Source organism: Petaurus breviceps, unplaced genomic scaffold (genome assembly GCF_028583685.1).
Source record: "Petaurus breviceps papuanus isolate PSGF00001 unplaced genomic scaffold, PetGlider_PUasm1.0 229, whole genome shotgun sequence".
NCBI classification, from domain to species: domain Eukaryota; kingdom Metazoa; phylum Chordata; class Mammalia; order Diprotodontia; family Petauridae; genus Petaurus; species Petaurus breviceps.
The window spans coordinates 15520246-15531326 of NW_027185903.1; the positions used below are offsets into that span (position 1 = coordinate 15520246).

Consider the following 11081-nt stretch of genomic DNA (forward strand, 5'->3'; position numbering starts at 1 on the left):
ATGCAACCTCTGTTTGCCTTAGTTTTTTCAACTGTAAAATGGAGATAGTAATAATACCTACTTCCCAGGGTTGTTGTGAGAATCAAATGAGATATTTGTAAAGTGCTCAGCACAATACCTGGCATTTAATAAATGCTTGTTTCCATCCTTCTTTCCTTAGCTACACCTGGGGGAAGGTAGGCAACGGATTCAAGCCAACCCCTGTGTTCCCTGATTCTTTTCCTTGCCCTTAAAGGGCAACTACTGACCACTCTACCTTTCTTCATTGGCGGAAATCTGGGTCAATCTAGGTGCCTTGAATCACCTCACTTGGCTATCACTTGATATATTTGATCTCTTGGGAAAGGAAAGAATAGAGTTTAAGACTGAGGGCTTCAAGTCCACCATTTCTGAGGGGTAGTATAAGCAGTCAGGGGATGGTCCCAATGAGAGATCAAGGCTAAGGCAGACACCTCTGCTCAGTCAGTCAACAAGCATTGATTAAATCCTCACTATGTTCCAGGTACTGTATCAGACACAAGTGTTAGGGATACAAAGACAAAAATGACACATTCCCTGTCCTCAAAGAGTTTAGAGTCTTTCAAGGAAGACAACATATGCACATTTATATATATACATATACATATAATATACATAAAATATATACAAAGTAAATAAAAGGGAATATTTTAGCAATGAACTAGCCCTTGAGTTATTGTAACACCAAGGCAATATTCACAGCACCTATGACAACTTTAAATATGCCAGCATAGTTCTGAATCTCAAAATATAACAGACTCTCCATATAGAAGATAGAAACAAAACATTTATTCAGACACCAGAAAGCCTAATCCCAAAGCCAGAAAACCAAATCCATCATAGCAACAAAGAAGTTAATATACCTTATCACTACAGGAAGCACAATCATCCAAATGCCTTCCCTGGGCTCAAGCCTTCCAACAAACAATTCTAGCTGTCTCCTTGCCTACACCCTGTCTCTCCCTCCACACTAACTGCTCTGATTCCCAGCTTCCTCTGGCCTCTGCTCTACCCTCCCTAGTCCACCAGTTCAGCAAGTTCCTCCTACCACAGGTTCCATGTGATTACATTCAGCCTATTAAGGTACAGGGAAGATCTTCATTTTACCATTACCATTACAGTTACCAGAAAGATCTTATGTAAGACGTAGTATGAGAACTGAAATCTGAAGGAAACTAGGGATTCTAAGAAGCAAAGGTAAGGAGGACGTACATTTTAGGAATGGAGGGCCACCTGGGCAAATGCATGGAGATGGAAAATGAAATGTTATGTGTGAATAATAGCAAGAATACCAGTTTGACTAGCCAGTAGAATACATGAAGGAGAGTAACATATAATATAGCAAATTTCTACAATGTATTTTGTATATTATATAATATAGAATAAATTTGGGGGAGAGGGAGTGGAGGTAGCTACCCATGGTACCCATTTTTTGATCTCCTACCAATGACTGCCAGTTAAAATGACAATTAGTTCACATATATTTCTTCCTAGCCTCTCAGAAGAGCATAGTTCTCATGCTGGGTTTTGCAGAACCTGTATAGGGAACTATGGGCTTGGAACTAGGTAACATCCCCAAAATTCAAAGATCATGTCAGTAAATATTACCATCTGAAAACAATGATAATAAGAATCCATGTAACGTAATTGAAATTATCCTGATGTAGCTGTGGTCCATCCTCAGAGGTAGTATGAAGTATGTTGCTAATAAAATGAGGATACTTCCTGAATCTCAGCAACTGTTAAAATCACCTATCTGTGACACTGACAAGCCCTAGAGAGGACAAAAAAAACTGAGAAGATACTGTCAAAACTTTGCTTTCACTCACCTCATCCTTCTGGTGTTCTCTGTATCCAAGGATGTTCTGGAGTCAAAAAAGCTCACTCATACCAGGGAGCTTATGGTTAAAATTTTCCATGTGAGCATTTATACCCTAGAAATTGGCAAAACACTGCATACAAATCAGGGTTTGACTTATGGTTTTGTTGATTTCTAGACTTAAGAAAGTGATGGGGCAGGGCACTAGGTGGTACAGTGAATTAGAGCACTGGCCCTGGAGTCAGGAGGACCTGAGTTCAAATACAGCCTCAGACACTTGACACACTTACTAGCTGTGTGACTTTGGGCAAGTCACTTAACCCCAATTGCCCTCCAAAAAGGCAAAAAAAAAAAAAGAAAGAAAGAAAATGATGGGGAAAATGCAAATGAAACTTAAAGTATTTAGTGGGCACATTTTTTTTTGAAAGCCAATTGTTAAATATGTACTAGTACACCCCTGTCTATCTCATACTTCAGGCAGTTCAGTAGTATGACGCCACTTGCTAAACTGTGCAAAAGAAAATACATATGAGAAGGGGAATTACATTCATAGACACATGGAAAAAGACCCTGAAATACCTGAACCTCACAGCCTCATCATTTTGCTATAACAACATGTAACTTGGTTCCTATTGCCTTCATACAACACTCTAAAGCTCTGCTTCAGTGGTACCATGAGATTAGTAACAATGTGTTTCCCGCCCCTGTTTTCATGTTGGGGGGATTGGAACTTCAGGCAGCCCCAGTGTTGGAGAGAGGCTGGTATGATCCTCAGGGCCAGTGATAATAGCTGCCATCTTGACACCCTTATAGCTCAGTTACTCTTCCTTTGTACTAACAGAAAGTCAGTAAACAATCATTGATTAAGTCCCTACTATGTACCTAGCAGTATACTAAATGCTGGTGACCTAGGCTGCCTAAAAGAAAGGCAAATAATTAAAATGTAACTGACCTTAGAACAGCTATAATCTTGGGAAATGGTAAAGAGGCAGGGATTTGATAACAGAAGTTTTAGGTGATAAATGAGGAACAATGAACAAGGAGGGTTCAAAACTAAGCTCTTGTCACTCTTTATCCGTTACTCCACAGGGTGAGAGACTGCTTTGATTTTGGATATCTGATAGACTCATCCTTTTTTTTTTCTAGAATTAAACTTTTTTTATTATTATAAAGTTTTTTTTTCTTTCTTTCCCACCTCTACCCACACTGAAAAGAAAAAATAAATACACAAGACTCTTGTAACAACTATGCATAGTCGAGCAAAAAAAAAATCCACATTGGTCATGTTCACAAATGGATGTTTCATTCTGCACCATGAGTGCAAACAAAAATGGTCTCTATCGGGAGGTGGAGAGACACTTTCTTCTTCTTTCTTCCTTCTTCTTCTTCTTCTTTCTTCTTCCTTCTTATTTCTTCTTCCTTCTTTCTTCTTCCTTCTTATTTCTTCCTTCTTATTTCTTCTTCTTCCTTCTTCTTCCTTCTTATTTCTTCTTTTTTCTTCTTATTTCTTCTTCTTCCTTCTTATTCTCCTTCTTATTATTTCTTCTTCCTTCTTATTATTATTTCTTCTTCTTCCTTCTTCTTCTTCTTTCTTCTTCCTTTTGCTTTTTGGAGGGCAATTGGGGTTAAGTGACTTACCCAAAGTCACACAGCTAGCAAGTGTGTCAAGTGTCTGAGGCTGGATTTAAACTCAGGTCCTCCTGACTCCAGGGCCAGTGCTCTATTCACTGCACCACCTAGCCACTCCTGATACTTCATCTTCTTTAAACAAAAACAAAATATTTAGATATCTAAAAGCTGTATCCTTTAGAGCAGGGTAAAAAGACTTCTAGAGTAGAAAAGTATTATTCATTAAACTAGAAAAAACCTTGAGTACCGAAAATATATTTCTATAATCCTTTGCTTACCAAGATATCTGTAAAATTTGGTATCCTGAGGAAACATACCCATCAAAAGCTCCCATCTTTGGGGCAGCTAAGTGGCACAGTGAATAGAGCACCAGCCCTGGATTCAGAAGGACCTGAGTTCAAATCCGACCTCAGACACTTAACACTTACTAGCCGTGTGACCTTGAGCAAGTCATTTAACCCCAATTGCCCTACCCCCTCCAGAAAGAAAAAAAAAAAGCTCCCATCCTAAATTAAGAGGCTGGTATTCCAGTGTATAAGTCAAGTGCCTATGTGCATGATTAGCATCAATCACTTCCTTAGAACCTTATCACATCTGGATAGATTAATCAAATCAATTTTTCAAACCTGCAAAATGATGTATTAGATGACCATAGTAACCCCCCCAAAAGGTGACCTTGCCTGAGCAAGTGGCCATTTTTTTCTTTAACACCATATTTTAACAGAAATGGCCCCCCAAGTATTGAATTCATAGTTTACAGAGAAGGAAAGCAAGAAGAAAAAGAAAAAAGACTGAAGATGCTCAAAGACATCATCCAGGGATGGTTGAAATCATCATAAAGTGGTGAAAGGGATTTAAGTCTTCAAAAAAAAGTACTGATATTTATTGCTTCTCTCATCCCAAGGTTGACCAATGTCCAAATGCAGAGTTTCCTCTCCCCCTCACATCAGTCCTGATTTCACATGTCTTTTCCCTCATAATAAGGCACCACCAGTAATGGACATTGCCTGAAGTAAAAATTGTGATCTTACCCAATATCACTCTGCAGACAACAACTTAATAATAATAATAGTAATGCAGATCTTCAAGGTTTGCAAAAGGCTTTACATATGTTATTTCATTTGAGCCTCAAAACCACCACATGAGGCAGGAGACCTCAGAGCCTGGGTAGAGTTCTGGACAAGGAGCCAGGAAGACCTCAGGACAAATCCCACCACAGGCACACTGGCCTGCAACCCCAATTCGGGGTACCTCTGGCTTTTCAGCGTCAGGTAACTCATTCAGTGCAGCTATTGCATTGCCTTCTTCCCAAATACTTTCCCCAGAGTCTTGCACTCCATTTAAACTGCTCTGTAAACCTTAATGTATTATATAAATGTTAGCTACTGTTATGATTTTTTTTCTTTTTTCTAATTAAAGGGGCCATCCCTTGACTTGTTTCTTTTTTTTTTTTTAAAAAGCAATCAGGGTTAAGTAACCCGCTCAAGATTACATGGCCAGTCATTGCTGGGTGTGGTGCTGAGTATCTGAGCCCGGACCTGATCCAGGTCATCCCTGACACTGGAGCCGGTGCTCCTACTCGCTGAGCCACCTGGCCGCCCCTAAGCAATTGGGGTTAAGTAACTTGCTCAAGGTTACACAGCCAGGTGTTTCTGGGCCTGGGTGCTAAGTTTCTGAGCCCGGGATTCGATCTCCAGGTCTTCTCAACACTGGAGCCAGTGCTCTTACTCGCTGTGCTACCTGGCCGCCCCCCTTGACTTGTTTCTTAAAGAGGCCTATGCACTGAATGGACTTTACCTCTCTCTATGTGAGAACCTAAAAAGACCTTGACCTAAAAGGGCCAGGGTCTCCCATTGCATCCTGGGTCATCTCCAGTCGTCCTGATGAATATCAGGTCACTGGACCCAGATGGCTCTGGAGGAGAAAGTGAGGCTGGTGACCTTGCACAGCCCTCCATCACTCAAATCCAAGTCAACTAAAAGTCATGTCATCATTTGCCTGATGCCATGGTCCTCTTCTAAAACCAAGGTCAAACACAACAACAACAACAACATTCAGAAAGAGTCCACAGCAGGGAACTCTACCTTGGACAAATCACTTAACCTTTCTGAGTCTCAGTTTTCAGTTGCATCTATGTCAAGGACTGTTATAAGGCTCAAATGCACACATTACTCCTGACTTGCTCAGTAACGAAAATTATTTATGACCAAAAGGTGACAGATTCAAGGTACAGAATGAGATATGCATTTTGGGGCATGGCCAATGTAGAAATTTCCTTTGCTTGACTCTGCATTTGTTAGAAGTGTTTGATCCACCTTTTTTTTTTCCTTTTTAAATTAGGAGGAAGGGAGTTGGGAAGAAAAAATAAATTCTTGCTAATTGGGGAAAAATGCACAAATATTCTTCCATTAGTCCACACCTTGGCCTATACCATTTTAGTACTTGTCAATGGTGCAGAGTTTGGAACTTTTTCTTATTCTTTGTTGCCTTAAGGAACTACAGCTAGAACTACAAAGAAGGAGGCCAGGAAAGGAATGTAAAAGAATGAAAAATCTCAACATATGGGGATTTGGGGGGGTGGGGAGGGTTATCTTTTTTTTGTCACCATTTTAAAAAGTAAAACCCAAGAAATGGAGTCCTGCCTGTTCAGTGAAAAAGCCCAAAGGTTAAGTAGGCCTGGTCCACTCACAATGGCCCTGGCTGCTACTTTATATCCAGGGCTACCCAGACAATACTGTAACAAACCTGCTACATATAACCAAGTTCACTGCTTGTCAGACAAAGGGGACTAATGACAGCAGAGAGAGACAGAGAGATGGTGGGAGGGGAGGAGGGAGAGAAGGAGGAGGGGGAAGAGAAAGAGAGGGGAAAAAAGAGAAGGGAAAAAGGGGAGAGAAGGAGAGAAAGGGAAGGGAGAGAATAGCAGAAATGGGAAAAGCCACTGCTGTTACTTAGTAACAATGTGCCATCAATTGAATGAGTGGGGGGTGAGAGAGGAGGAATTAATGTTCAAGATTCCAGTAAATAGATCAGAACAGAAACAATGGGATCTTCAGTAAGAAGAGGAACTAAATAGGTCTAAAGTTTCTTCCCCTTCCACACTTAAGTTCATTGGTAGTTACTAGAAGATAGGAAAGGTTCTTTACCATATGTAAAATGCTATAGTAGCCAGCCCCAGCTTCCTAGAAACCAGCCAACAGCCACAGAATCCATGCCACCAGGGTGTCTTTCTGCTAAGTGCAAGAGACTACTTGTAACTGAGTTCTGCTCACCTCATATGCAAAGATCTCTCAAAGAGACTTTTCCTTCTGTGAATAACCTTTCTAAAACCACACTGTTTCTGATGTCTCGCCTCTGCCACAAAGAATTGGAAAGTATGCACTTTCTCCAGCTGCAAGTGTTCCCCCAGGAAAGAGAGATGAATTCTTTCCTATGTTGCCACTATATTTAAGTCTGTCTGTCATAGGTGTCAAATCCCTGCAAATTGTCCTCCTTGAAAACTGTCTTTGCTTTATAAATGAAAATGCAGATTCCTGAGAAAACAAGACAGTGGAATCTTCCTTGGAATCCCATGGATACCAAACAATCAGTATGTTTGTTTGCCTTTGAGCACTGAATAGAAAAATCGAGTTCCAGAATGCTCAGGAAATTTTATGCAAGCCTTTGTTACTGTTAGAATGTCATAAAGGGGTAGTCTGTAACATTTTCTCAGTAGTAAAAAATAAGATTTTTTTTTTGTATTGGGGAAGTATTATGTTATATTCCCTACCCTACCATCATTTGCCTAGTAATTTTTATGCCAGATATAAATTGTGTATTGGTCATTTTATTAACCCTTGAAAGAGATTCACTGAGAAGCTTTTTTTTTAAGTTGTGATCCCTTACTTCTTCCCCTCCCCTATCTACAACATATAGGAGACAGTACCTCTTTAATGAAATAAAGTGATTTTGAGATTTCATAAGAGTGCTAGAGTGAACCCTGGAGACCTGTGCCCATCCCTGACACTTAGAACCAGTAACTCTGGACAAATATTCTCTGAGTGTTTAAGATTAAGTAGAGATAATATCACTTGTGCTCACAAAATTGCTAGGAGGAAAACTGCCTCATAAACATAAATTGTTTTTTCCAAGAAAAAAAGATTAAATTGCTAGACAATTTTTTTTTTTGCTGACAGAAGACAACTTCAGAATCGTGGCGTCATCTCCAGATATCCTCCTAGGAGGAAATGTCTTTATACTCTCTTCTGAAGGACACTTATTCAGTCTTCTAATACTCAAAAAGCATACTTTTAATCACTTTTTTAAAAATTGTCTACTATGTGAGCAGTCTCTTCATCATCTTTGGATGTGGTGCTGACATTACTAATCTCTTCATTTAAAAAAAGGAGAATATAAAATTAGCATGATCTTGTGACTGATTTCATGCATTTCTCTAGTTCCCCCTATTCTCCCCTCAGAAGTTCCCATTTTTTCCTTCATAAGAGATCATGTTACATATCCTCCACATTCCACACTACTGCCAACTGCCAAACTACAAGAATCAACTTACTTTGTGGTTTGAATACAAGTTCTTTTCTGTTGCTGGTTACCAGGTTCCTTGCAAGTAGTGAAAGGATTAACATCACCTTCAGTCATAGATTCAGTTTACAAAGTTCAAGGAAGAGAATTTTGCTGCCATTGATACGTTTTCTATGATTTCCCAATAATGTCATTCCTACCCCCATCTATGGCAGGTAGTTGTCACAGTGAATAGAGCTCTTTGTCTGCAGTCAAAAAGACTGAAGTTCAAATCTGGCCTCAGATACTAGCTGTATGATCCTGGGCAACTCATTTAACCCTGTTTGCCTCAGTTTCCTCATCTGTAAAATGAGCTGGAGAAGGAAATGACAAACCACTCTAGTATCATTGCCAGGAAAACCACCAGAAGAGGTCACAAAGAGTTGGACACACTTGAAAAAATGAGCAAAAAGCAACCCTCATGGAACTATTCCTTTTAACAGAAAATAAAGCAAACCAGCACATTGGCCAGGTGAATAATATATTCCTTATTCCAGACCTACAGTCCACTACCGCTCTGCTGAAAGAAAGGAGGCATCCTTTTATGTGTGGAAGATTTATTAGTGTCAATAGCAAATGTCTTAAAAAAATATGAAAAGCATAAAATGTAGAGGTAATACTATTAGACTATTATTATTTTAATCCTTCAATGACTTTGTTCTGTCATTTCAGTCATGCCCAATTCTTTGTGCCTGTACTTGGAATTTTCTTGAGAAAGATTTTAAAGTGGTTTGCCATTTCCTTCTTCAGTTCATTTTACAGATAAGGAAACCAAGACAAATAGGGTTAAGCGACTTGCCCAGGGTCATACAGCTAATAAGTGCCTGAGGTCAGATTTGAACTCATGAAGACTAGTATTTCTGTCTCCAGGCCCAGAGCTCTATCCACTGCTCCACCTAGCTGCCCATCAATGACCTTAGATTTCATCAATATGGGTACTTCTTTCACTGATGCAAATACCAACCTTAGCAGGTCTTTGGAAGTTGCTGTGGCACACAAATTAATCACCCTGGGATCAACACTTAAATGTTTCTCAAATGGTAATTACAGTCTCCTACTATAGTCTCCTGCAGCTAAAGTCTTCTTAACTTAATAGAACTGGCAGAGCTAGTACAATAGGCATAGCCTTTGAGAACCTGGTATCACCTTCACTTAACAATAAGACATCCAAGTCAGACTTTAACAGAGGAATAATGGGTAACAATTCTAGTTATAGGAAGTTAGCAAACATAAAATAAAATTTAAGTTTCTTGAGAGCAAGACTATTTTAGTTTTGTCTTTTTATTACCAGAACCTAGCACAAGTACCTTACACATACATAGCAAACACTTAAGAAATGTTTTCTGAAAAGCAGAAAGCTGGGGAACAATTTTTACAGTCAGTATTTCTAAAACATATAGAGAATGGAGTCAAATGTATAAGAATAAAAGTCATTCCCCAATTGATAGGTGGGCAAAGGATATTAACAGGCAGTTTTCAGGTAAAGAAATTAAAACTGTCTATAGTCAGATGAAAAAATTCTCTAAATCACTATTGATTAGAAAAATGCAAATTAGGGGCGGCTAGGTAGCACAGTGAATAGAGCACCAGCTCTGGAGTCAGGAGGAAGGACCTGAGTTCAAATCCAGCCTCAGACACTTAACACTTACTAGCCATGTGACCTTGAGCAATTCACTTAATCCCAAATAAAAGAGATGATCTCTACCATGCCTTCTCCATCAAGATGCCTTCTGAGTGCTGCTAGGGTTTAGGGGATCCAGGGCTTTGTTGCTCTGAGGAGACACAGAAGAAATGGACTTTCTCTCCCCCATGTAATTGGACCATTTTACATTCCGAAATGGAAAAATGACAATTATAACTCATAAGACTTTTCTCTCCCCTACCAGAGGAGACTGCCACCCCCATACCTCATGGTCCTCAACTGACAACACATTTCCCTCCCCTCCTGCCCTCATATCTGTAACTCAACTGCCCCCACTCCCTCATCTGGGGCCAAGGGACACACCCACTCCTTGCTACTGCTTGGACATCCTGTTCTCCTCCAATGGTTAAGAGATGATCTTTGGGTCACTAGGTGGTACAGTACATAGAGCACTGGCCCTGGAGTCAGGAGGACCTGAGTTCAAATCCAGCCTCAGACACTTAACACTTACTAGCTAAGTGACCTTGGGCAAGTCACTTAACCCCAATTGCCCTGCCCTCCCTCCTGCAAAAAAAAAGCAATAAAATAAAAGAGATGATCTCTACCATGCCTTCTCCATCGAAATGCCTTCTGAGTGCTGCTAGGGTTTAGGGGATCCAGGGCTTTGTTGCTCTGAGGAGACATAGAAGAAATGGACTTTCCCTCCCCCATGTAATTGGACCAGATCAGGTAACCAGTGTTAGTCAGAGACCCCCCTAAAAGCCATCTGTGGGACACTGAAGGTTTAGAATCCTCAGGCCTTTCTCAATCCCAGGTGAGCTCTTACCCAAGGAGCACCTTCCTTAGCATCTGTCTCAGCCTTGGTCTTCATCCCTTCTTTCTCCCCTTACCACTATCCGAATTCCCAATCTGGTTCTTTATCACTTACCCTAGGCATGGTTTCAGCCCTGGTTGCCTTTGTCTAGCAAAGTTACCTAATAGCTTGCTCCCTTGGTCAATTCCAGACAATCCAAACTGAAGGAAGGATGTATTAAGACACAAAATCCCAAATGGCTTATAGTCAAATATTTGTGCCTGCTTTGACAATGCAATTTTATACTTTCATTTTAATATAGTTGTGTGAAATGACATTTTGACAAATCCCATGCTGTGAAGACCCAACTTGAAAAGAGCTGCCGAGCCTCCTTTCTGTCCGCCCTGGGCTCCAGGCCCTCTTGTGAGGATGGAAGGTATCACCTCTTAGACTGTGCTCCAGCTGCCTTCCCTTTATCTAATCTGCCTGTTGGGCAGGATAATTGATGAGGTGATTTAGGTTTTCATTTAGCAAGCTTTTCTGGTTAGTTGAATCAAGCTGAGCGAAGAGGGGCAGGATTCCCTCAGCTTCCTCACCTTCTTGCCCTTCTGACTCTCGAAGCA

At 40.4% G+C, this 11081-nt stretch overlaps 1 protein-coding gene across 2 annotated transcripts in view; it reads left to right on the forward strand.

The window, feature by feature from the left end:
• The window catches only part of SV2C (synaptic vesicle glycoprotein 2C), a 280802-nt gene that overhangs the window by 260295 nt on the left and 9426 nt on the right, over positions 1–11081 (forward strand). The gene's annotated exons all lie outside the window — the stretch shown is intronic.